Below are 25726 nucleotides of genomic sequence, written 5' to 3'. Positions count from 1 at the left end.
ACGAACATACATTGAAATCTCTTACCTGCTCCTGCCGCCGCGGCTCCCTCCGGCCCGTCCGCTCCGTCTGCTGCCGCTGGTCCAAGTGCACAAGTCCGGAAGCCGCGACCGGAAGTAGTAATCTTACTGTCCGGCCGCGACTTCCGGTCCACAGGAAAATGGCGCCGGACGGCGCCAATTTCAAATTGGACTGTGTGGGAGCGGCGCATGCGCAGTTCCCACACAGACGGCGTACACAGAAGTGGATGGGACGGGACCCGTTCGCAGTCCCTATGGGACTGTGGCTGCCGTATTCCATGTCTGTATGTGTCGTTAATCGACCCATACAGAAATGGAACAAAAAATGGCAGCCCCCATAGGGAAGAAAAAGTGTAAAAATAAGAAAAAGTAAAACACAAACACACAAATAAATATAAACGTTTTTAATAAAGCACTAACATCTTTAACATATGAAAAAAAAATTTGTGATGACACTGTTCCTTTAAGTCTTGGTGTACAGGAGAAGGCTTTGGGTTCCTAGAGCACTGGGCTGATTTTTCATTGGGGTACAAACTGTATTCTGCAGATGATTTGCACCTAAATGGAAGGGGGTCTGCTGTGCTGGGGGAGAGAATTCTAGCTGGGGTGGCGGAGTATTTAACCTAGGGCTGAGGAAGAAGGCCAATGTAGAAAATAAAGGGGTAGTTAGGTTAGAGAGGGGTCAGACTATATTGGTGGGGGGAGAAACAGACTGTGGGGAGCGGACTAGGCAACAAGATAAGGAGATCCTTTCGTTACAAAACGGCAATGAAAATAAAAATGCCCAAATAATGTCAAATAATCACATTTCTGATACTGAAAGTGAAAAATGTAAAGGCAAGTTAAAGTGTATGTTCACAAATGCCAGAAGTCTAGCAAGCAAAATGGGGGAGCTGGAGGCCTTGGTACTGGAAGAAAATATAGATAGACACCGCGTTCCAAATTATTATGCAAATGTTCTTTTTCGCTGATTTTCCTAAATAGTCGATGAAAATGACAGTCTGTATAATCTTCAAGCCATCAACCGTTGGAGTATAATGCAAATTTTATTGAACAAATCTCCTAATGATAACAGACTTTTTTTTAGAAGTAAAAAACTCAAAATGCACTGTTTCAAATTATTATGCACAACAGAGATCAAAACATTTTAAAGGTTGTAAAGAGAACTAAAATGGTAATTTGTTGAATTTGCAGCATCAGGAGGTCATATTTACAGAAATCAAAAGCTCTTTCAATCTTAAAAAATTTAACAGGCCAAGTTACATGTTAACATAGGACCCCTTCTTTAATATCACCTCCACAATTCTTGCATCCATTGAATTTGTGAGTATTTGGGCAGTTTCTGCTTGAATATCTTTGCAGGATGTCAGAATAGCCTCCCAGAGCTTCTGTTTTGATGTGAACTGCCTCCCACTCTCATAGATATTTTGCTTGAGGATGCTCCAAAGATTCTCAATAGGGTTGAGGTTAGGGGAACATGGGGGCCACACCATGAGTTTCTCTCCTTTTATGCCCATAGCAGCCAATGACACAGAGGTATTCTTTGCAGCATGAGATGGTGCATTTTTAATGCATGAAGATAATTTTGCTACGGAAGGCACAGTTCTTCTTTTTGTACCACAGAAGAAAGTGGTCAGTCATAAACTCTACGTACTTTGCAGAGGTCATTTTCACACTGTCAAGGACCCTAAAGGGGCCTAGCAGCTCTCTCCCCATGATTCCAGCCCAAAACATGACTCCACCACCTCCGTGTTGACGTCACAGCCTTGTTGGGACATGGTGGCCATTCCCAACCATCCACTACTCCATCCATCTGCACCATCCAGGGTTGCACGGCACTCATCAGTAAACAACACGGTTTGAAAATTAGTCTTCATGTATTTCTGAGCCAACTGCAACTATTTCTGCTTGTGAGCATTGTTTAGGGGTGGCCGAATAATAGCTTTATGCACACTTGCAAACCTCTGGAGGATCCTACACCTTGAGGTTCGCGGGACTCCAGAGGCACCAGCGGCTTCAAATACCCGTTTGCTGCTTTGCAATGGCATTTTAGCAGCTGCTCTCCTAATCCTATTAATTTGTCTGGCAGAAACCTTCCTCATTATGCCTTTATCTGAACGAACCCGTCTGTGCTCTGAATCAGCCACAAATCTTTTCACAGTACGATGATCACGCTTAAGTTTTCTTGAAATATCCAATGTTTTCATACCTTGTCCAAGGTATTGCACTATTTCACGCTTTTCGGCAGCAGAGAGATCCTTTTTCTTTCCCTTATTGCTTGAAACCTGTGGCCTGCTTAATAATGTGGAACGTCTTCTTAAGTAGTTTTCCTTTGATTGGGCACACCTGGCAAACTAATTATCACAGGTGTCTGAGATTGATTACAATGATCCAAAGAGCCCTAAGACACAATACCATCCATGAGTTTAATTGAAAAACTAATAATTAAATGTTTATGACACTTAAATCCAATGTGCATAATAATTTCTAACACGGTGTAGTGGGTGTTGCCGAAACATGGCTAGACTCTTCACATGACTGGGCTGTAAATCTACAGGGTTTTACACTGTTTCGGAAAGACAGGACAAAATAGGAAAGGTGGTGGTGTATGTCTGTTTTCGAGAAGTGATATGTAGGTGAGTGTGAAAGAGACATTAGAGGCTGAAGATTGTAAGGAGGTTGAAACCTTGTGGGTGGAACTACAAAGGGAGGTAAACACTGAAAAAATTACTTTTAGTGTAATCTATAGACCCTCTAATATAACTGAGGAGATGGAAGGTCAGCTATATAAACAGATGGAGCGGGTTGCACAGGCGGGTACAGTAGTGATAATGGGAGATTTTAATTACCGGGATATTAATTGGTGTCATGGTTCGGCTTGAACTGCAAAGGGGAGACACTTCCTCAACCTGTTGCAGGATCCTTTTATAGGCCAGTTTTTGGAAGACCCGACTAGAGGTGAAGCTCTGTTGGATCTGGTCATTTCTAATAATGCAGAGCTTGTTGGGAACGTCAATGTTCGTGAAAACCTCGGTGACAGTGATCACAATAAAGTTACATTTTACCTATACTGTAAAAAAACAAACAGGCTGGGAGGGCAAAACCACTTAATTTTTCTGAAGGCCAATTTCCCCAGGTTGAGGACTGCAATTCAGGACATAGACTGGGAAGAACTAATGTTAAATAATGGTGCAAATGATAAATGGGAGATTTTCAAATCTATAAAGTATAAACAACTAAAATTAAACCCCATATGGCTTACACCTTCTGTAAAAAGGGCAATACATGACAAAAAAGGGCATTTGAAAAATACAAATCTGAGGGTACAGCTGTAGCCTTTGTAAATTATAAAGAGCTTAATACAATTTGTAAAAAGGTAATAAAATCAGCAAAAATACAAAATGAAAGGCAGGTGGCCAAGGATAGTAAAACAAATCCCAAAAAATTCTTCAAGTATATGGTCACAGGGGATCAAGAGAAGGCAGAGTTACTAAATGGGTTATTCAGCTCTGTATATACAACAGAAGAAAGAGCAGCTGATGTAGCCGGTACCAGTGCTGTTAATATATCAGTTGATATGCTGAATTGGATGAATGTAGAGATGGTCCAAGATAAATGAAACAAAAAAAATGTACATAAGGCCCCGGGACCAGATGGGTTACACCCTAGAGTTCTTAAAGAGCTTAGTTCAGTTATTTCTGTCCCCCTCTTCATAATATTTAGAGATTCTCTAGTGACAGGTATAGTGCCAAGGGACTGGCGCAGGGCAAATGTGGTGCCTATTTTCAAAAAGGGCTCTAGGTCTTCCCCGGGTAATTATAGACCAGTAAGCTTAACATCCATTGTGGGGAAAATGTTTGAGGGGCTATTGAGGGACTATATACAGGATTATGTGACAAAAAATAGTATTATAAGTGACAGCCAGCATGGTTTTACTAAGGACAGAAGCCTAGACAGAGGGGCCGCTGTGGATATAGTGTTTTTGGACTTTGCAAAGGCATTTGACACTGTCCTTCATAGACGTCTAATGGGTAAATTAAGGACTATAGGTTTAGAAAGTATTGTTTGTAATTGGATTGAGAATTGGCTCAATGACCATATCCAGAGAGTTGTAGTCAATGATTCCTACTCTGAATGGTCCCCGGTTATGAGTGTTGTACCCCAGGGTTCCGTGCTGGGACCACTATTATTCAACTTATTTATTAATGATATAGAGGATGGGATTAATAGTAGAGATGAGCGAACTTATCAAAAGTTCGGTTCGGCTAGTTCGCCGAATTTCACGTAAAAGTTCGCTTCGGACCGAACCTGTAATTTCTGTGTGCCGAGCATGGTACAGTCCAGGGTGCTGATAGAGTTAATGGGCTGTACTAACTCTTTCAGCAACCTTGACAGTACATGCTCGGCGAGCGGAAAATACTATTTTAATGTAATAAAAAAATAATAATAATACGTTCATACTTACTTTCCTCCTGTCCGGCCTCCAGCGATGACGTTTCATCCATGTCGCCGCTGCAGTCAATCACAGGCTGTAGTGGCGGTCACGCACGTCAGGATGATGTCAGAAGGCCGGCCTCCAGGGATGACGCTGCATCCCACGTGACCGCCTCTGCAGCCAATCACAGGCTGCAGCGGCGACATGGATGAAACGTCATCGCTGAAGGCCGGACAGGAGGAAAGTAAGTATGAACGTATTATTTTATTTTTTTGGCATGTATGTATGTTGGCATGTATGTATGTATGTATGTATGTATGTATGTATGTAGTCATGTATGTATGTTTGCATGTATGTATATATGTGCATGTTTGTATGCATATTTGCATGTATGTATGTTTGCATGTATGTATGTTTGCATGTATGTTGGCATGTATGTATGTTGGCATGTATGTATGTTGGCATGTATGTATGTATATATGTGCATGTATGTATGTTTGCATGTATATTTGCATGTATGTTTATATATATGTGCAAGTATTTATTTATGTTTGCATGTATATTTGTGCATGCTTTTATATATATATATATATATATATATATATATGTATCTTTGCATGTTTGTTTGTATGTATGTATGTTTTCATGTGTGTGTGTGTGTGTATGCATGTATGTATGTATGATAGTTTGCATGTATGTATGTATATATGTGTGTATGTTTGCATGTATGTATAATTGCATGTATATATGTGCATGCTTGTATATATGTATGTATGTATGTTTGTATATATGTATGTATGTATGTTTGCATGTATGTTTGTTTGTATATATGTCTGTATGGCCATGTATGATACTGTCTGCTGGCGCCCTGTATCTAAGTCAACTTCGCGGCAGGCTTCTATACATGGTATAACAGTCAGTATCACACATTAAACTGAATCTAAGCCTACGACATGTTTTATTTCATTTTTATTTTATTTTTTACAGGTTTGGTGTTTGGACTACGTCGGTTTCGAGGACTACTTAGATGACGGGTTTTTTTTCTACAATAAAATGGTTAATGAGGGTTGTGTTGGGGGTGGTTTATTTCAATAAAATATTTTATCTATATCTTTTCAAATTTTATTACTACCACTTTAGTAATGGCCGCTGTCTGAGTGACAACATCCATTACTAAGGCGAGGCTTAGTGTTAGCCGGTGCAGAGGCTAACACTAACCACCATTATTACCCCGGTACCCACCACCACCAGGGGTGCCGGGAAGAGCGAGGTACGATCCAGTACCCGACCATCTGTTGTGATGGTCGGGCTCTGGGGCGGCCGCAGGCTGGTATTATGAGGCTGGGAAGGGCCAAAAACAGTGGACCTTCCCACCCTTGTAATGCTAGGCTGCTGCTGCTGTGTTGTAGCTGGCTGGTTATAAAAGTGGGTGGGGACCCCACATCATTTTTTAAAATTATTTATTTATTATTTTTTTTTTTAAAAAGACATGAGGTTCCTCCCAATTTATCATAACCAGCCACATACAACACAGTGTTATTAGCCTGGGAATGGACAGAACCAGTGGCCCTTCCCACCCATGTAATGGCAGACTGCTGCGGCCTTGTATATGGCTGGTTATTAAAAATGTGGGGGACCCGTCTATTGTTAAATTTGTTCAATTCAAAAAAAAAAAATGACGTGGGGGTCCCCCCCATTTTTATAACCAGCCCGATATACAACAGCAGCAGCAGCCTAGCATTACAAGGGTGGGAAGGTCCACTGTTTTTGGCCCTTCCCAGCCTCATAATACCAGCCTACGGCCGCCCCAGTACGCGACCATCACAACAGATGGTCGAGTAGTGGATCGTACCAAGCTCTTCCCGGCACTCCTGATGGTGGTGGGTACCGAGGTAATAATGGGTGGTTAGTGCTAGCCTCTGCACCGGCTAACACTAAGTACCGCCTTAATAATGGACGCTGTCAATCTGCCAACTGCCATTATCTAGGCACTAATAAAGTTTAAAAAAAACCACAAAGACAATTCTTTTTTATTGAAATAAGAAATCCTCAACAAAACCCTTGTTAACCATTTTATTAAAATTTGAAAAAACGTAGATCTACGCAGTAGTCCAACGAATCGAAGATGTAGTCCAATCGGTACATCAAAATCTGCAACAACATAAAAAAACAGTTATCAATGTGAACAATACCAATACTTCAACTCACCTACACACATATATACACGCACACACAAACAAACAACCATACACAAACACACACATATATACGCAAACTCAACAAGATACACACACACACACACACATAAACCGGCAAACACACACACATATACACAAACTCACACATATACAAACAAAAGCACACATATCCAAACACACACATATACACGAACACATACATATACACAAACACACACATATACACACGCATACACAAAAATACACACACAAACATCTACACACAAACATATACACAAATACACCCATATATACACACACATATACACAAACATATACACAAACACATATACACAAACACACCCATATATACACAAACACACATAAACACACACAGACATATACACAAACACACATATAAAAACAAAAACAGACAAAGACACATACCCAAACACACATATATACACAAACACACACATACACAAACACACACACACACACATATATATATATATACACCAGGCGAGACTGGTGTCTCGCCTGGTGTCTCGCCGTGCATCCACGGCGCATGCGCCGAGATGCGCCGAGATGAGCGTTCACAAGATAAATGAAATCCTCTCCTCAGCGGTGGCCGGGAACCTAGACAATGCGCAATATACAAAGAGGGACCGACCTGGACTTCAATCAAGAATCGCAGGAAAACGACATCGCTGGGCGACGGACAGGTAATTAGAAAACTTCTTATTTTTACATGGGGGAGCTTCATAGCTACATTTATCAACTTGGGAATAACCCTTTAAACTCTGTGGACAGGTCAGGATCCTGTTTCTTTTAAATGCTGCTGGGGAACCCGCTCGATCCACTATATAAGGCTGCGCTACAGTGCAGCATTTAAAAGGATCCTGACCTGTCCATAGAGTTTAAGGCAGCACAGAGTATTTCAGGAGATGAGCGTGCAGATTCAGTGGTGCTGTGAACTCTGCTCTTACCATTACGTAGCTCAGTTGTACCTCTCCTCCACTCCTGTCCTCAATAACACCTTCACATGATTGGCAAGTCACCACGTAATGGTAAGAGTAGAGTTCACAGCAGCACAGAGTATTTCAGGAGATGAGCGTGCAGATCTTGTGCGGGGTGGTGACTTGCCAATCATGTGAAGGTGTTATTGAGGACAGGAGTGGAGGAGAGGTAACAGACTGAGCTACGTAATGGTAAGAGCAGAGTTCACAGCAGCACAGAGTATTTCAGGAGAGGAGCGTGCAGATTCTGTGCTGCTGTGAACTCTGCTCTTACCATTACGTAGCTCTCAGTCTGTTACCTCTCCTCGACTCCTGTCCTCTAGAACACCTTCACATGATTGGCAAGTCACCACCCCGTACAAGATCCGCACGCTCATCTCCTGAAATACTCTGTGCTGCTGTGAACTCTGCTCTTACCATTACGTGGTGACTTGCCAATCATGAAGGTGTTATTGAGGACAGTAGTGGAGGAGAGGTAACAGACTGAGAGCTACGTAATGGTAAGAGCAGAATTCACAGCAGCACTGAATCTGCAAGCTCATCTCCTGAAATACTCTGTGCTGCCTTAAACTCTGTGGACAGGTTAGGATCCTGTTTCTTTTAAATGCTGCACTGTAGCGCAGCCTTATATAGTGGATCGAGCGGGTTCCCTAGCATTTAAAAGAAACAGGATCCTGACCTGTCCACAGAGTTTAAGGCAGCACAGAGTATTTTAGAAGATGAGCACGGCCGGTCACGGGCAGCCGGTCGTTTTTCCGAGCCGTGCTCTCATTATAAAGTATAGGAGCACGGCCCGTAAAATAAAAAAATAGAACATGTTCTATCTTTTTAACGGCACGGGCACCTTCCCGTGAGAAAATGGGAAGGTACCCGTGGCTAACAGAAGTCTATGGGCCCGCTATTTCGGGTCGTAATTACGACCCGTAATAACGGGTGTTTTTACGGTCGTGTGCATGAGGCCCCGTAATGACGGGTGGCTACATGTGTGCACACGTCATTACGCCAGTGTTGCTAGGCGACGTCAGTAAATAGTCACTGTCCAGGGTGCTGAAAGAATTAACTGATCGGCAGTAACTGTTTCAGCACACTGGACAGTGACTACCGATCACAATATAGAGTAACCTGTAAAAAAAAAAAGACGTTCATACTTACCGAGAACTTTCTGCTTCCTCCAGTTCGATCTACTGGCCGTTGCCTTGGTGACGCGTTCCTCTCGACATCCGGCCCAACATTCCTGGATGACGTTTCTGCCCATGTGACCGCTGCAGCCAATCACAGGCTGCAGAGGCCTCTGCAGCCAATCACAGGCTGCAGAGGCCTCTGCAGCCAATCACAGGCTGCAGAGGCCTCTGCAGCCAATCACAGGCTGCCGCGTCAGAAAAGAAGGTCGGACTGGAGGAAGAAGAGGGACTCGTCACCAAGACAACGACCGGGTACGTATGAAATGCTTTTTATTTTATTTTTAATCAGCAGCCTCTTTTCTCTATCAGTGATTGATAGAGACAAGTGGCTGCCGATTTGTATAATATTTTTGACCGGGTTCGGTCAAAACGGGTTCGGCCGAACCCAGTGAAGTTCGGACTCGCTGCGAACCGAACTTTTCCAGAAGTTCGGATCGAAACCGGGTTCGGTTGTCCCGGTTCGCTCATCTCTAATTAATAGTACTATTTCTATTTTTGCAGTTGACACCAAGCTATGTAGTAATGTTCAGTCTATGGAAGATGTTCGTGAATTGCAAGCGAATTTAAACAAACTGAGTGTTTGGGCGTCTACTTGGCAAATGAAGTTTAATGTAGATAAATGTAAAGTTATGCACCTGGGTACGAACAACCTGCATGCATCATATGTCTTAGGAGGAGCTACACTGGGGGAGTCACTTGTTGAGAAGGATCTGGGTGTACTTGTAAATCATAAATGACATTGCATGCTGTAATTTAAATCAGCTGCTTCAAGGGCCAGCAAGATATTTTGTCGTGTATTAAAAGAGGCATGGACTCGCGGGACAGGGATGTAATATTACCACTTTACAAAGCATTAGTGAGGACTCATCTAGAATATGCAGTTCAGTACTGGGCTCCAGTTAATAGAGAGGATGCCCTGGAGTTAGAAAAAAATACAAAAGAAGAGCAACGAAGCTAAAAAGGAGCATAGAGAATCTAAGTTATGAGGAAAGATTAAAATAATTAAACTGATTTAGCCTTGAAAAAGACGACTAAGGAGGGACATGATTAACTTATATAAATATATTAATGGCACATACAAAAAATATGGTGAAATCCTGCTCAATGTAAAACCCACTAAAAAAACAAGGGGGCACTCCCTCCGTCTGGAAAAGAAAAAAGTTCAACCTGCAGAGGCGACAAGCCTTCTTTACTGTTAGAACTGTGAATCTATGGAATAGTCTACTGCAGGAGCTGGTCACAGCAATGACAGTGGATGGCTTTAAAAAAGGCTTAGATCATTTCCTAGAGCAAAAAAATATAAGCTGTTATGTGTAGAAATTTTTGACTTCCCTTTTCCCATCCCTTGGTTGAACTTGATGGACATGTGTCTTTTTTCAACCGTACAAACTACTATGTAACTAATGAGGTTGGTCTTAGTTGTTCGGCTATTCCTCTAACTGCATCTCGGGTGTAATTTACAACCCACTGTTGGTTGTAATAAATATAGTTGATCCAGTCAACATTTTTATATATAGTTACCCACCATACGATGGATTCCCACCCAGCCACTACCTGTTTTCAAGCTTTAAACTCATTTGGCACTCCTCGGGGTACTCCAATGTCGTCCATGTAGATACTAGAGTCAAAAGAGCCTTTTGGGGCTTCTCTGTTTTGTCTCTTTAGTTTACTCCTTTTGGGTAATTCTCCTGTGGGTAATAGGTGAAAGGGCATTTCCACATAACCACCATATGTCTGCTCTTAGGACAGTCTGGTTGGTCCATATGGATGAGTAGTTGCTGATGATAGAGACAGTAATTCTTTCTCCACAATATTTGTCCTGAAGTTGGCCATAGTTATGGCCTTTCCCTGGGAGTGCAAAACAAGTATAGTTACCAGGATAAGCAAATAACCAGAGGTGGGATGTCTGGCTTCTGGATTGGCGAGAACAGGAGGGACAATGTTTTACATTTTCCCTCTTTCGTGGTTGGTTTGTATGCTTTATTGTACGGTTTTATGATACATTGAAGTCCTTCCGGATCTTCCTCATTACTTAAGGGAAAGGGGACTGTTCCTACTTGCGGCCTAGCTGTAGCGCAAGCTATACAACTCCCATTTTTTAAGACTTTTGGCAGTATATCTAAGCCATTCTAGCCATTCGTGTGGTCCATATAGCTAGGGCCCATGAACTGAACATCCTAGCTCCATATGTGTTTATATGTATGGCTCAGATGTATTTGTCTGACCATGTTAATTTGGATGCTTCTTCTTTATTTTTATTACACTTTGTTTTGATCGGGTCACAAAAATCAACTTGAAACATAGCTGTTCGTCCTATATTAAAGTTAAGGCTAGCCACACTCCATTTCCAGTGACCTGTAGTTCCAGAATTAAAGTTATCTGCGGGATCCCATATCTTACTTGGATCATACCTTCCTCCCAGCAATCCAAAAATTATAACCCCAGGTATCATCATTCCTAGATCTGATCTCTTTGTCTGGGGAAGAGTATTTGGATTCTTCACCAGGTTTGAGACAAGCCTTCACTTTTGGAAGTCCTCCCTTTGTAGCTGGACTTTTGTCAATTTGATCAGATCTCTACTTTGACCCTATCATTTTGATCGGTTTACAGTGGGACAAGTGGATCTAGGAGGTACGTTCTGCTATGTTAACTGAAGTAGGGGTGGTGAACAAGACTTGATATGGACCTTCCCACCTCGCCTGATGCCAGTGTTTTCTTTTCACTGCTCGAATCAGAATCCAGCTTCCAGGTTCGACAACGTCTGACTCTGGAACAGGATCACCTGGAATAGAATTAGGAACAGAAACTTCTTTGTTGGTTAGCATTTTTACCATATAGTCAGCTAAGGTACTGTCATCTTCTACATCTATTCTGTAAAATGGTCTTAGTGATGGAATTAAAAAAGGCCTTCCATAAATCATTTCAAAAGGGGTTATTCCTATTGCAGTGAGTGTTACATGCATGTTTAACACTACTAAGGGTAAGCAATAAATCAAATTTTTTCCTGTTTCTTACATGGTCTTTTTCAGTTTATTCTTAAAAATGCCATTATGTCTTTCCAGCATCCAGCTCATTGGGGATGGTAGGCACAGTGATTTTTTTAGTTCAATACACAATGTTTGTGCCATCAGAGATATTGTTTTATTTACAAAATTAGGTCCATTATTGCTATATATGGTTTCTGGAATCCCAAATCTAGGTATTAATCCTTTCACAATGGCCTTAGCCACTGTTAGTGCATCTGGGAAAACCTCTGTCCATCTAGTCAGGGCGTCTATTAATGACTAAACAGTACTTCTTTCCTTCACATTTATTGAGTTCTATGAAATCCATACAAAATGTGTTGAACATTCTTGATATGTTCTCTACCATCCCCCCTGTTGAGACATGATTTGTCCCATGGCTCAATATAGCACATATGTCAACAGAGACAAAACACAAGAGCAAATCATCAACATTTTGCAATAGACAAGTGGTGGAGTGTTTGGGGGACCACTTATCCAGCAGCTTTTTCATTGTACGGGTAAAAATATCAGGGGGATTTGCTGCACCCTGGGGAAGCACCATCCAGGCATACTGTTTGCCTCTATGTGTGAAGGAAAAATATTGGTAACAATCTGGAGACAGAGGGATAGAGAAAAATACATAATTATCAGTTAATTTTTAAATAAATTAGCAATGTCATTAATGCAGACCGTGCTTGTTGTTTTATTTCACGTGAGTGAGAGATATGAGAGAGATATGAGAGAGATAGAGAGAGAGAGAGCAGCAATTTACTTGCTTCTGACATTCTATCACACAATGCAACCAGCTGCTGCCCCCCCCCCTCCTGCCTTTCACAACTTCCATTTTCTTGTAGAACTATAAGCCTCAGCAAGCCAAAAAGCTGAAGGGAAACTGCTGTATTTATAACTCTAAAACCTGACTTTACACAACTTTCATTATTTAGACCTTATAGATAAGGTACATTAAAAAGTCAGTCTATTTACACAACCTCAATGTTCTAGGACATTTTACACAATATTTTTTAAATATAATAACAATAATTTAAGGTTCAGTTCTCAATCTGGATTGAGAAAAACATCTCACATCAAACAGTACACATTTTCATTTGCTCCAGTCGCTCCTCAGACTTATCTGCGACGCACACACTGTATACATGTCTACATCATATTTCTCGTCATAATCCACATTACTCACTGCAAGGTACTTAGCTGTATTCATCTTCATCAATTTCACCAATTTCCCCAGGATGAGGGCTGCAATTCAGGATATGGACTGGGAAGAACTAATGTCAAATAATGGAACAAATGATAAATGGGAGATTTTCACATCTACTTTGAGTTATTATAGTGCAAAATTTATTCCTATAGGTAACAAGTATAAACGACTCAAATTAAAACCCACATGGCTTACACCTTCTGTGAAAGGGGCAATACACGACAAAAAAAGGGCATTTAAAAAAAATACAAATTTGAGGGTACAGCTGTAGCCTTTGTAAAATATAAAGAGCTTAATAAAATCTGTAAAAATGTAATAAAATTAGCAAAAATACAAAATGAAAGGCAGGTGGCCAAGGATAGTAAAACAAATCCCAAAAAATTCTTCAAGTATATAAATGCTAAAAAGCCAAGGTCTGAACATGTAGGACCCCTAGATAATGGTAATGGGGAGTTGATCACAGGGGGAGTTGATCACAGGGGATCAAGAGAAGGCAGAGTTACTAAATGGGTTCTTTAGCTCTGTATATACAACAGAAGAAAGAGCAGCTGATGTAGCCGGTGCCAGTGCTGTTAATATATCAGTTGATATACTGAATTGGATGAATGTAGATATGGTCCAAGCTAAATTAAATAAAATAAATGTGCACAAGTCCCCAGGACCAGATGGGTTACACCCTAGAATTCTTAAAGAGCTTAGTTCAGTTATTTCTGTCCCACTTTTCATAATATTCAGAGAATCTCTAGTGACTGGTATAGTGCCAAGGGACTGGAGCAGCGCAAATGTGGTGCCTATTTTCAAAAAGGGCTCTAGGTCTTCCCCGGGTAATTATAGACCAGTAAGCTTAACATCCATCGTGGGGAAAATGTTTGAGGGGCTATTGAGGGACTATATACAAGATTATGTGACAATAAATAGCATTATAAGTGACAGCCTGCACGGTTTTACTAAGGACAGAAGTTGTCAAACTAACCTAATCTGTTTTTATGAAGAGGTGAGCAGAAGTCTAGACAGAGGGGCCGCTGTGGATTTAGTGTTTTTGGACTTTGCAAAGGCATTTGACACTTTCCCCCATAGACGCCTAATGGGTAAATTAAGGACTATAGGTTTAGAAAATATAGTTTGTAATTGGATTGAGAATTGGCTCAAGGACCGTATCCAGAGGGTTGTGGTCAATGATTCCTACTCTGAATGGTCCCCAGTTATAAGTGGTGTACCCCAGGGTTCAGTGCTGGGACCACTATTATTCAACTTATTTATTAATGATATAGAAGATGGGATTAATAGCACTATTTCTATTTTTGCAGATGACACCAAGCTATGTAATATAGTTCAGTCTATGGAAGATGTTCATGAATTGCAGGCAGATTTAAACAAACTAAGTGTTTGGGCGTCCACTTGGCAGATGAAGTTTAATGTAGATAAATGTAAAGTTATGCATCTGGGTACCAACAACCTGCATGCATCATATGTAATAGGGGGAGCTACACTGGCGGATTCACTTGTTGAGAAGGATCTGGGTGTACTTGTAAATCATAAACTCAATAACAGCATGCAGTGTCAATCAGCTGCTTCAAAGGCCAGCAGGATATTGTCGTGTATTAAAAGAGGCATGGACTGACGGGACAGGGATGTAATATTACCACTTTACAAAGCATTAGTGAGGCCTCATCTAGAATATGCAGTTCAGTTCTGGGCTCCAGTTCATAGAAAGGATGCCCTGGAGTTGGAAAAAATACAAAGAAGAGCAACGAAGCTAATTAGGGGCATGGAGAATTTAAGTTATGAGGAAAGATTGAAAGAATTAAACCTATTTAGCCTTGAAAAAAGACGACTAAGGGGGGACATGATTAACTTATATAAATATATTAATGGCACATACAAAAAATATGGTGAAATCCTGTTCCTTGTAAAACCCCCTCAAAAAACAAGGGGGCACTCCCTCCGTCTGGAGAAAAAAAGGTTCAAGCTGCAGAGGCGACAAGGCTTCTTTACCGTGAGAACTGTGAATCTATGGAATAGCCTACCGCAGGAGCTGGTCGCAGCAGGGACAGTAGATGGCTTTAAAAAAGGGTTAGATAATTTCCTAGAACAAAAAAATATTAGCTCCTATGTGTAGAAATTTTTCCTTCCCTTTTCCCGTCCCTTGGTTGAACTTGATGGACATGTGACTTTTTTCAGCCGTACTAACTATGTAACTATGTAACTATCACTAGTATAGTCACTTTTATCAAAATCTATGCTTTTATAAACAGACTATTCATATCAACATTCATTGGCACACACTTCTATAGTTCTGCTTTTCCGATCAGTTAGTCTTACATATTGAACTATGTAATCAACCTCCTTTATTTAACGTACTATTACATCCTATCTTCATTTGTTTAAACATTATTTTACAGTATTTGACTGCTTCTTCACCTTTCAACCGTTTAACTATCAATTGCTGACACCCATGATTCCACACACCCACTGTCAGGTTCATGTCGGGTTCATGGTCTCCGGACCCCATGTCGGGAGTTTCTAAGAAGGTTCCCAGGTCAGCTGTATCAGACCTCGAAGGACTACTCACCTTTGTCTGACTGTATCAAACCTTTCTATATCCAAACAATCAGGATATAGCGATATACCGTCCCCAGGCCTACAGCACTCGAAAGGCATATATCTTTTACACTATACTAGGTGTGCGGAGGGGTATCCGTTATGTTGATCCTTTACTATCTTAACCATTAACCCTATTATAAAGATTACATACAGTAAAATACAAACAACCATAGTTGGAATTTCCATCAATATCTGTTACTGTCATTTCAATTTATATCTGTCTATAGAGTCTGAGTTCTATTGTAGACCTTACATTCAAACATTCATACAAACATTCATACAAGCAGAGATAGAGATAGATCGTTGCCTCGGTGAATGGACTGCCTCTGCCCGACCCAATTGTAGCTGTGACTAAACCGCTGAGGCTCCAAATGGGAGCCCTTCATTCAGAGCTAGCCTCATTTCTTGTCCTGCCCAAGGCTGTCATCCCTGTGCTGCCGGGCCTGCCTTGGCTTCGACTACATGCTCCAGTTATGGACTGGAGAGGTTCTCCAGTGGGGTCCCAAGTGCCTCAACCGCTGCCTTGGGCAGATCCATCTGGCCCAGCCTCCCCTGCCTCACTCATTGTCAGGATTGCCTTCTCACTATTCACAGTTTGCGGATGTCTTCAGCAAGAAGGAGGCAGAGACGCTGCCCCCACACAGGGATGTATGACTGCCCTATTGAACTCGTTCCGGATGCGTCCCTTCGCCGTGGAAGGGTATACCCTCTCTCGTTGCCAGAGACTCCGTCTATGTCCGCCTATATTAAAGGCGTTGTCCAGGAATACATTTTATTTATATTTTAACTTAATTGGACATATATAAGTAACTTTCTAATATAATATCTATTTACCTCTGGCTTCATTACTTGGTTCTCATTTGCGGTCACGTGACCGCGCCCAGGGTAAATTTTTTATTTCCTGTGACGTTCCGTGTCTTTGCTCCGCAGCACTTCCGGCTGAAGAAAGACACGGCGCGTCATCAACTACATTTACAGGCAGTGGGCCGGGTGGATGTTTCATGAGCTCTTCAGAGCACCGCCTCCTCTGGTATGGCCGCCTTTAAGAGCCACTTTGAACCCATTTTACCCACAATGTCCCTTATCCCGGCCACAATATCTCCATGACAGCCAAAATGTCCTCTATGCCAGCCAAAATGCCCTCATTTCTGCTTTTGCCAGTCATAATGCCCCATGACTGCCACAGTTACCACATTTCTCTCAATGCCAGCCACAGGGCCCTCCATACCTGCCACAATGACCACATGACAGCAAAAATTCCCTATTGGGAAAGGGGAGATGGTGATGAATGTGTATGTTGGAATGTAAATGCAGTGAATCCATGTGCAGAATGCAAAGGCATTTACAATGCCCTGAAATATCTGTAGCCAATATATGTACTACTAGACATGTATTCTTATATTCTAGGAAGGTAATACCACACCTCTGAAAGTCCAGAGCTAGAAACTAGCCTGATAAATATCAGTAATTAATAATAATATTAATTACCAGTTCTCCGATTCCTCTATTGCCGCTGACTGGAGGATTCCATATCTTGCTTCTTTTCACTTTCAAATAGACACCTAGAAAAAAAAAAAGAGGTGTGATAATACGTTCCTGGTATATGCTATAGATGTATTGGATCAGTAAAGAGATGTTAGTGTGCCTAGTTTCTCATAAAACAAAAGTAATTTTTAAAGGGCAATTGAACCCTTTCTGGGATACCTTCTGATGAGCCAAACTAGAGATCCCACCTGAAGAATTCCTATCCAAGAATCTGCACCGTCCACCCCATCCTGACTAGAAGCCACAAGTAGCATAGAAATGTCTCTGACCACATTCCCTAATTTACTCACTGTAGCGCTCACTTCCGCTCCGTCCGGCTGGGTCCCGTAGGGTGCGCGCGCACGCTCGCGCCCGGCCTTAAAGGGCCAGCGCGCGCAATTAGGATCGTCATCATCATCAACTGCCACGATTTCCTGGTCTATAAGAAGGCCCCTGGCCTTCTAATCCTTGCCTGAGCGTTGTTAGTCTTTCCCAGTCTGTCTCGCAAATGGTCCCTTAGTGTCTCCCGTTCCAGCTGTTACCCGTGGCATGTTACCGTTCCTGTATTCCATATTGTTCCTGTGCCTACCCGCGTTCTAGTGCCTTCTGCCACGTCAAGTGCCATCTGCCACGTCAAGTGCCTTCTGCCACGTCAAGTGCCATCTGCCATGTCAAGTGCCATCTGCCACGTCAAGTGCTATCTGCCACGTCAAGTGCCATCTGCCACGTCAAGTGTCTACCGCTCATCGGATACTGCCCGCCACGTCTGGCGCCACTTGCCGCACCTGCCTCCAACCGTGCTGAAGCCACAGCCACCGCCCGGACTATTTCAGGTACCCAAGCATTACAGTCTGCCATTTTACTTTCGCATAGACTGTGACCTGGTCAGCTGCCGCCCCGCTACAGCGGAGCGGCCTAGTGGGTCCACAAACCCAGTGTCCGTGACACTCACCAATCACATTCTCAAGAATATCCTACAAGAACAATTACGATCGAAAAAAATAAACCTTTTGCAAACCACAACCAAACACAACCTGACCAGGGAAATCCAACTCAAAATCATTTTATTATCAAAACTGTCTGAATTATTTCTATCACACCTACTTTACGTAATGATAATACTTTCAAGAGTAATTTTATCAACATTTATTAGCCCCACAAAAGACTGAAAACATACTTTTACCCAAAAGTATAAGTAACCATTTCTCAGAAGCAGGGGAGTTGGAACCAGCGCTGTGAGTGTAGTTTTTGTTGTTTAAAACGGGAATCAATTTCCAAGTTTAATTGGACTTAGTTAAAATCGAAGCACAGGGGCTATGAACAAAAAATTAAGTGACGGGTAGGTATAGTCCAGAGTACAGAGAGAAGGAGAGGATAGGCGGTAGCTTTCATATTTTTTCCTGTAACCATTTCTCACTTAACTTATGCCTCCTGGAACAAAAACCCTTTTGAGTAAAGTTATTTTTTCTTCTTTGCTCTCCTGAATTAAGAAGTCACGACAGTCACAATGTTCCAATCACAGCACAATGCCCGTTTGAGAACAACAATACCTAAAAAGCTGCAGTACCTGCCACAAAGTCCTCAGTGCCAACCACCTTTCCCCATGACAATCACAATGCCTTTAATGAACCCTATGCAAGCCACAATACCTGCTAGGCCAACCAAAATTCCCACATGACAAACAGAGTGCCCTCTATACCAGCCACAATACCCCAAAAAAAGCCACAATGCTCTTCAGGCCAGCCATAATGCCCCCATAACACCCACAAAGTACCTTATGCCATATACTATGCCCCATGCCAGCCACCAGGTTCTTATAAGAGCCACTATGCCTTATGCCAGCCATATTGCCTCCTTTTAAGTCACAATCAACTCTCTTCCATGCAATAATCAATGCCCTTTAAGCCAGCCCCTATGCCCAAGTGGTATTTAAAAACTGGCAATATCCCTTTACGAGCCACTATGCTGCAATAAAAAGCAACAATGCGCTCACTTCCCCCTTTGCCAACTAGCACATGACAGATACAAATCCCCATGCTAGCCATGACACCTGCCAGACACAATGCCCTCATGACCCCTGCTATGTCCCTTATCCCAGTTAAAATGCCCCCAATGTTAGCCACAATTTCATCCATGCCAGACACAATGCTAACTAACCACAAAAACACCATGACAGTCAAAGTACCCCATTGCAGGCAACATGCTTATATGAAATCACCAATATCCCATATCCAAACCAAAATGCCCCCATTACAGCTACAATGTCCCCAGTATCCTTTATACCTCTCACAATTCCCCTTATTCCAGACACATTGCCCTCAATGCCCCCTTAGCCAACCGCAATAAAACCATGACAACCACAATGGCCTCAGTGCCCCTATGACAACTATAATGCCCTATGACAGTCAAAAAAGTCATCTTGCCAGCCACAATGACTCCATGAAATTTACTAAACCCCATCTGCAATATTCCTTATCTTCTCAAAATGCCCTCATGACATCCACAATGTTCATAATCCCAGTCACAATACCCCATGAAACTCACAATAAAGCCCACATGAGAGCCACAGTACCCATGACAGAAACTATTGCCCTACAATGGCCAAAATGCCCCAATGACAACTACAATGCTCTCATTGCCCATTTTACCAGCCACAATGCCCACATAAATACCTCAATGCCCTCCATGCCAGCCCTAATACCTTCATAACTATTAAAATGCCCCCATGACAGCCACACTGAATTAGAATTCCTCAAAGACAACTGCAATAAGCTTAATGATCCTCTAATCAGTCTCATTGCCCCATGAAGGCCATCATATCCTTTCTACCAGTTATAGTGCTCCATGCCAGCAAAAAATCATATTTTCCAGTCACAATGCTGACCATAAGAGCCAATATGCCACCATGACATCCACAATATCTCTTATCTCAGCCACTATGTCCTTATTACAGCCACAATTAAATTCATGCCAGCCAGAATGCCCTCATCACCACCTTTCCAAAAGGAAAGTCTCCATACCACCCACAATGCCCCTGTGCAATCTACAATGCCAAAATGACAACAGCTATATCCATTTTCCCAGTCACAAATCCCCCATGCCAGCCACAATGTACTTTATTAAAGCAACAATGCTGTCAATGCACCTTATGCTCGCCACAATGCCTCTTTGACCAGCAAAAGCCTTTAATGCCCTTATGCCAGCCACGAATCCCCACTATAACCAAAATGCCCTCACTTCCTCCTTTGCCAGTTACAATGACCTCCATGCCAGCCAGAATGCCCTTAATTTCCTTTTAGCCAAGCACAATATCCCCAAGGCAACCACAAAGCCCTCATGCCAGCCATAATTCCACATTCTTGCCACAATGCCAGATACAATGTTCTTAATCCCAGAAACAATACCCCTTATGCCAGCCACATTGCCAAAACGACAACCACAAACCTCCAATGCCCGTATACTAACCATATTGCCTCCATGACAGCCAAAATGTACTCACATCCCCTTTTGCGAGACACAATTCCATCCATGCCAGTCACAACGCCCTCACTTCACCCTTGGCCAAAAACAATGACAACATGACAACCACAAAGCCCCCATGCCAGCCACAATAACAACCCGATATGTCTATTATTCCAGTCAAAATCCCGCCATAACAGCCAGTAACAATGCTGCCAATGCCCCTTATGCCAACCACAAGGACACACTGACAGCTACATATAATCAATGCCCATATGACAGACAAAATGCTCTAATTTGCCTAAAAACAAAGCCCTTCATGCCAGCTACAATGTACTCATTTCCTCTTTGTCAACCACAATGTCCACATGACAGTCACAAATCCCTATGCCAGCAATGATGGCACATGTCAGCCACAATACCCTCCATGCCATTCACAATGCCATTATTAGCCTATGCAAACTAGAATGGCCTTGTTCTAACCATAATGCCGCTAATTTAAGCCACAATGCCCACATGACACCCGCTATATGCCTTATTCCATCTGGAATGCTCCAACGCCAGCCATAATGGCTCCCATTCAAGCAACAATGCCTAAATGCAAGCCATAATACTCCCATAAGAGCCACTTTGAACCCATTTTACCCACAATGTCCCTTATCCCGGCCACAATATCTCCATGCCAGCCAAAATGCCCTCATTTCTGCTTTTGCCAGTCATAATGCCCCATGACAGCCACAGTTACCTCATTTCTCTCAATGCCGGCCACAGGACCCTCCATACCTGCCACAATGCCCACATGACAGCAAAAATTTCCTATTGGGAAAGGGGAGATGGTGATGAATGTGTATGTTGGAATGTAAATGCAGTGAATCCATGTGCAGAATGCAAAGGCATTTACAATGCCCTGAAATATCTGTAGCCGATATATGTACTACTAGACATGTATTCTTATATACTAGGAAGGTATTACCACACCTCTGAAAGTCCAGAGCTAGAAACTAGCCTGATAATGATCAGTAATTAATAATAATATTAATTACCAGTTCTCTGATTCCTCTATTGCCGCTGACTGGAGAATTCCATATCTTGCTTCTTTTCACTTTCAAATAGACACCTAGAAAAAAAAAAAGAGGTGTGATAATACGTTCCTGGTATATGCTATAGATGTATTGGATCAGTAAAGAGATGTTAGTGTGCCTAGTTTCTCATAAAACAAAAGTAATTTTTAAAGGGCAATTGAACCCTTTCTGGGATACCTTCTGATGAGCCAAACTAGAGATCCCACCTGAAGAATTCCTATCCAAGAATCTGCACCGTCCACCCCATCCTGACTAGAAGCCACAAGTAGCATAGAAATGTCTCTGACCACATTCCCTAATTTACTCACTGTAGCGCCCACTTCCGCTCCGTCTGGCTGGGTCCCGTAGGGTGCGCGCGCACGCTCGCGCCCGGCCTTAAAGGGCCAGCGCGCGCAATTAGGATCGTCATCATCAACTGCCACGATTTCCTGGTCTATAAGAAGGCCCCTGGCCTTCTAATCCTTGCCTGAGCGTTGTTAGTCTTTCCCAGTCTGTCTCGCAAATGGTCCCTTAGTGTCTCCCGTTCCAGCTGTTACCCGTGCCATGTTACCTTTCCTGTATTCCGTATTGTTCCTGTGCCTACCCGCGTTCTAGTGCCTTCTGCCACGTCAAGTGCCATCTGCCACGTCAAGTGCCATCTGCCATGTCAAGTGCCATCTGCCACGTCACGTGCCATCTGCCACGTCAAGTGTCTACCACTCATCGGATACTGCCCGCCACGTCTGGCGCCACTTGCCGCACCTGCCTCCAACCGTGCTGAAGCCACAGCCACCGCCCGGACTATTTCAGGTACCCAAGCATTACAGTCTGCCATTTTACTTTCGCATAGACTGTGACCTGGTCAGCTGCCGCCCCGCTACAGCGGAGCAGCCTAGTGGGTCCACAAACCCAGTGTCCGTGACACTCACCAATCACATTCTCAAGAATATCCTACAAGAACAGTTACTATCGAAAAAAAAAAACCTTTTGCAAACCACAACCAAACACAACCTGACCAGGGAAATCCAACTCAAAATCATTTTATTATCAAAACTGTGTGAATTATTTCTATCACACCTACTTTACGTAATGATAATACTTTCAAGAGTAATTTTATCAACATTTATTAGCCCCACAAAAGACTGAAAACATACTTTTAAACAAAAGTATAAGTAACCATTTCTCACTTAACTTATGCCTCCTGGAACAAAAACCCTTTTGAGTAAGGTTATTTTTTCTTCTTTGCTCTCCTGAATTAAGAAGTCACGACAGTCACAATGTTCCAATCACAGCACAATGCCCGTTTGAGAACAACAATACCTAAAAAGCTGCAGTACCTGCCACAAAGTCCTCAGTGCCAACCACCTTTCCCCATGACAATCACAATGCATTTAATGAACCCTATGCAAGCCACAATACCTGCTAGGCCAACCAAAATTCCCACATGACAACCAGAGTGCCCTCTATACCAGCCACAATACCCCAAAAAAAGCCACAATGCTCTTCAGGCCAGCCATAATGCCCCCACAACACCCACAAAGTACCTTATGCCATTTACTATGCCCCATGCCAGCCACCAGGTTCTTATAAGAGCCACTATGCCTTATGCCAGCCATATTGCCTCCTTTTAAGTCACAATCAACTCTCTTCCATGCAATAATCAATGCCCTTTAAGCCAACCCTATGCCCAAGTGGTATTTAAAAACTGGCAATATCCCTTTACGAGCCACTATGCTGCAATAAAAAGCAACAATGCGCTCACTTCCCCCTTTGCCAACTAGCACATGACAGATACAAATCCCCATGCTAGCCATGACCCCTGCTATGTCCCTTATCCCAGTTAAAATGCCCCCAATGTTAGCCACAATTTCATCCATGCCAGACACAATGCTGACTAAACACAAAAACACCATGACAGTCAAAGTACCCCGTGGCAGACAACATGCTTATATGAAATCACCAATATCCCATATCCAAACCAAAATGCCCCCATTACAGCTACAATGTCCCCAGTATCCTTTATACCTCTCACAATTCCCCTTATTCCAGACACATTGCCCTCAATGCCTCCTTAGCCAATCGCAATAAAACCATGACAACCACAATGGCCTCAGTGCCCCTATGACAACTATAATGCCCTATGACAGTCAAAAAAGTCATCTTGCCAGGCACAATGACTCCATGAAATTTACTAAACCCCCATCTGCAATATTCCTTATCTCCTCAAAATGCCCTCATGACATCCACAATGTTCATAATCCCAGTCACAATACCCCATGAAACTCACAATAAAGCCCACATGAGAGCCACAGCGACAGAAACTATTGCCCTACAATGGCCAAAATGCCCGAATGACAACTACAATGCTCTCATTGCCCATTTTACCAGCCACAATGCCCACATAAATACCTCAATGCCCTCCATGCCAGCCCTAATACCTTCATAACTATTAAAATGCCCCCATGACAGCCACACTGAATTAGAATTCCTCAAAGACAACTGCAATAAGCTTAATGATCCTCTAATCAGTCTCATTGCCCCATGAAGGCCATCATATCCTTTCTACCAGCTATAGTGCTCCATGCCAGCAAAAACTCATATTTTCCAGTCACAATGCTGACCATAATAGCCAATATGCCACCATGACATCCACAATATCTCTTATCTCAGCCACTATGTCCTTATTACAGCCACAATTAAATTCATGCCAGCCAGAATGCCCTCATCGCCACCGTTCCAAAAGGAAAGTCTCCATACCACCCACAATGCCCCTGTGCAATCTACAATGCCAAAATGACAACAGCTATATCCATTTTCCCAGTCACAAATCCCCCATGCCAGCCACAATGTACTTTATTAAAGCAACAATGCTGTCAATGCACCTTATGCTCGCCACAATGCCTCTTTGACCAGCAAAAGCCTTTAAAGCCCTTATGCCAGCCACGAATCCCCACTATAACCAAAATGCCCTCACTTCCTCCTTTGCCAGTTACAATGACCTCCATGCCAGCCAGAATGCCCTTAATTTCCTTTTAGCCAACCACAATATCCCCAAGGCAAACACAAAGCCCTCATGCCAGTCATAATTCCACATTCTTGCCACAATGCCAGATACAATGTACTTAATCCCGGAAACAATACCCCTTATGCCAGCCACATTGCCAAAACGACAACCACAAACCTCCAATGCCCGTATACTAACCATATTGCCTCCATGACAGCCAAAATGTCCTCACATCCCCTTTTGCGAGACACAATTCCATCCATGCTAGTCACAACGCCCTCACTTCACCCTTGGCCAAAAACAATGACAACATGACAACCACAAAGCCCCCATGCCAGCCACAATAACAACCAATATGTCTATTATTCCAGTCAAAATGCCGCCATAACAGCCAGTAACAATGCTGCCAATGCCCCTTATGCCAACCACAAGGACACACTGACAGCTACATATAATCAATGCCCATATGACAGACAAAATGCTCTAATTTGCCTAAAAACAAAGCCCTTCATGCCAGCTACAATGTACTCATTTCCTCTTTGTCAACCACAATGTCCACATGACAGTCACAAAACCCTATGCCAGCAATGATGGCACATGTCAGCCACAATGCCCTCCATGCCAGTCACAATGCCATTATTAGCCTATGCAAACTAGAATGGCCTTGTTCTAACCATAATGCCGCTAATTTAAGCCACAATGCCCACGTGACACCCGCTATATGCCTTATTCCATCTGGAATGCTCCAACGCCAGCCATAATGGCTCCCATTCAAGCAACAATGCCTAAATGCAAGCCATAATACTCCCATAAGAGCCACTTTGAACCCATTTTACCCACAATGTCCCTTATCCCGGCCACAATATCTCCATGCCAGCCAAAATGCCCTCATTTCTGCTTTTGCCAGTCATAATGCCCCATGACAGCCACAGTTACCTCATTTCTCTCAATGCCGGCCACAGGGCCCTCCATACCTGCCACAATGCCCACATGACAGCAAAAATTTCCAATTGGGAAAGGGGA

This window comes from Rhinoderma darwinii, chromosome 1, assembly GCF_050947455.1.
Source record: "Rhinoderma darwinii isolate aRhiDar2 chromosome 1, aRhiDar2.hap1, whole genome shotgun sequence".
Taxonomy (NCBI): domain Eukaryota; kingdom Metazoa; phylum Chordata; class Amphibia; order Anura; family Rhinodermatidae; genus Rhinoderma; species Rhinoderma darwinii.
The sequence above is the reverse complement of the archived record's forward strand: the minus strand, read 5'-3'. Positions refer to the sequence as shown.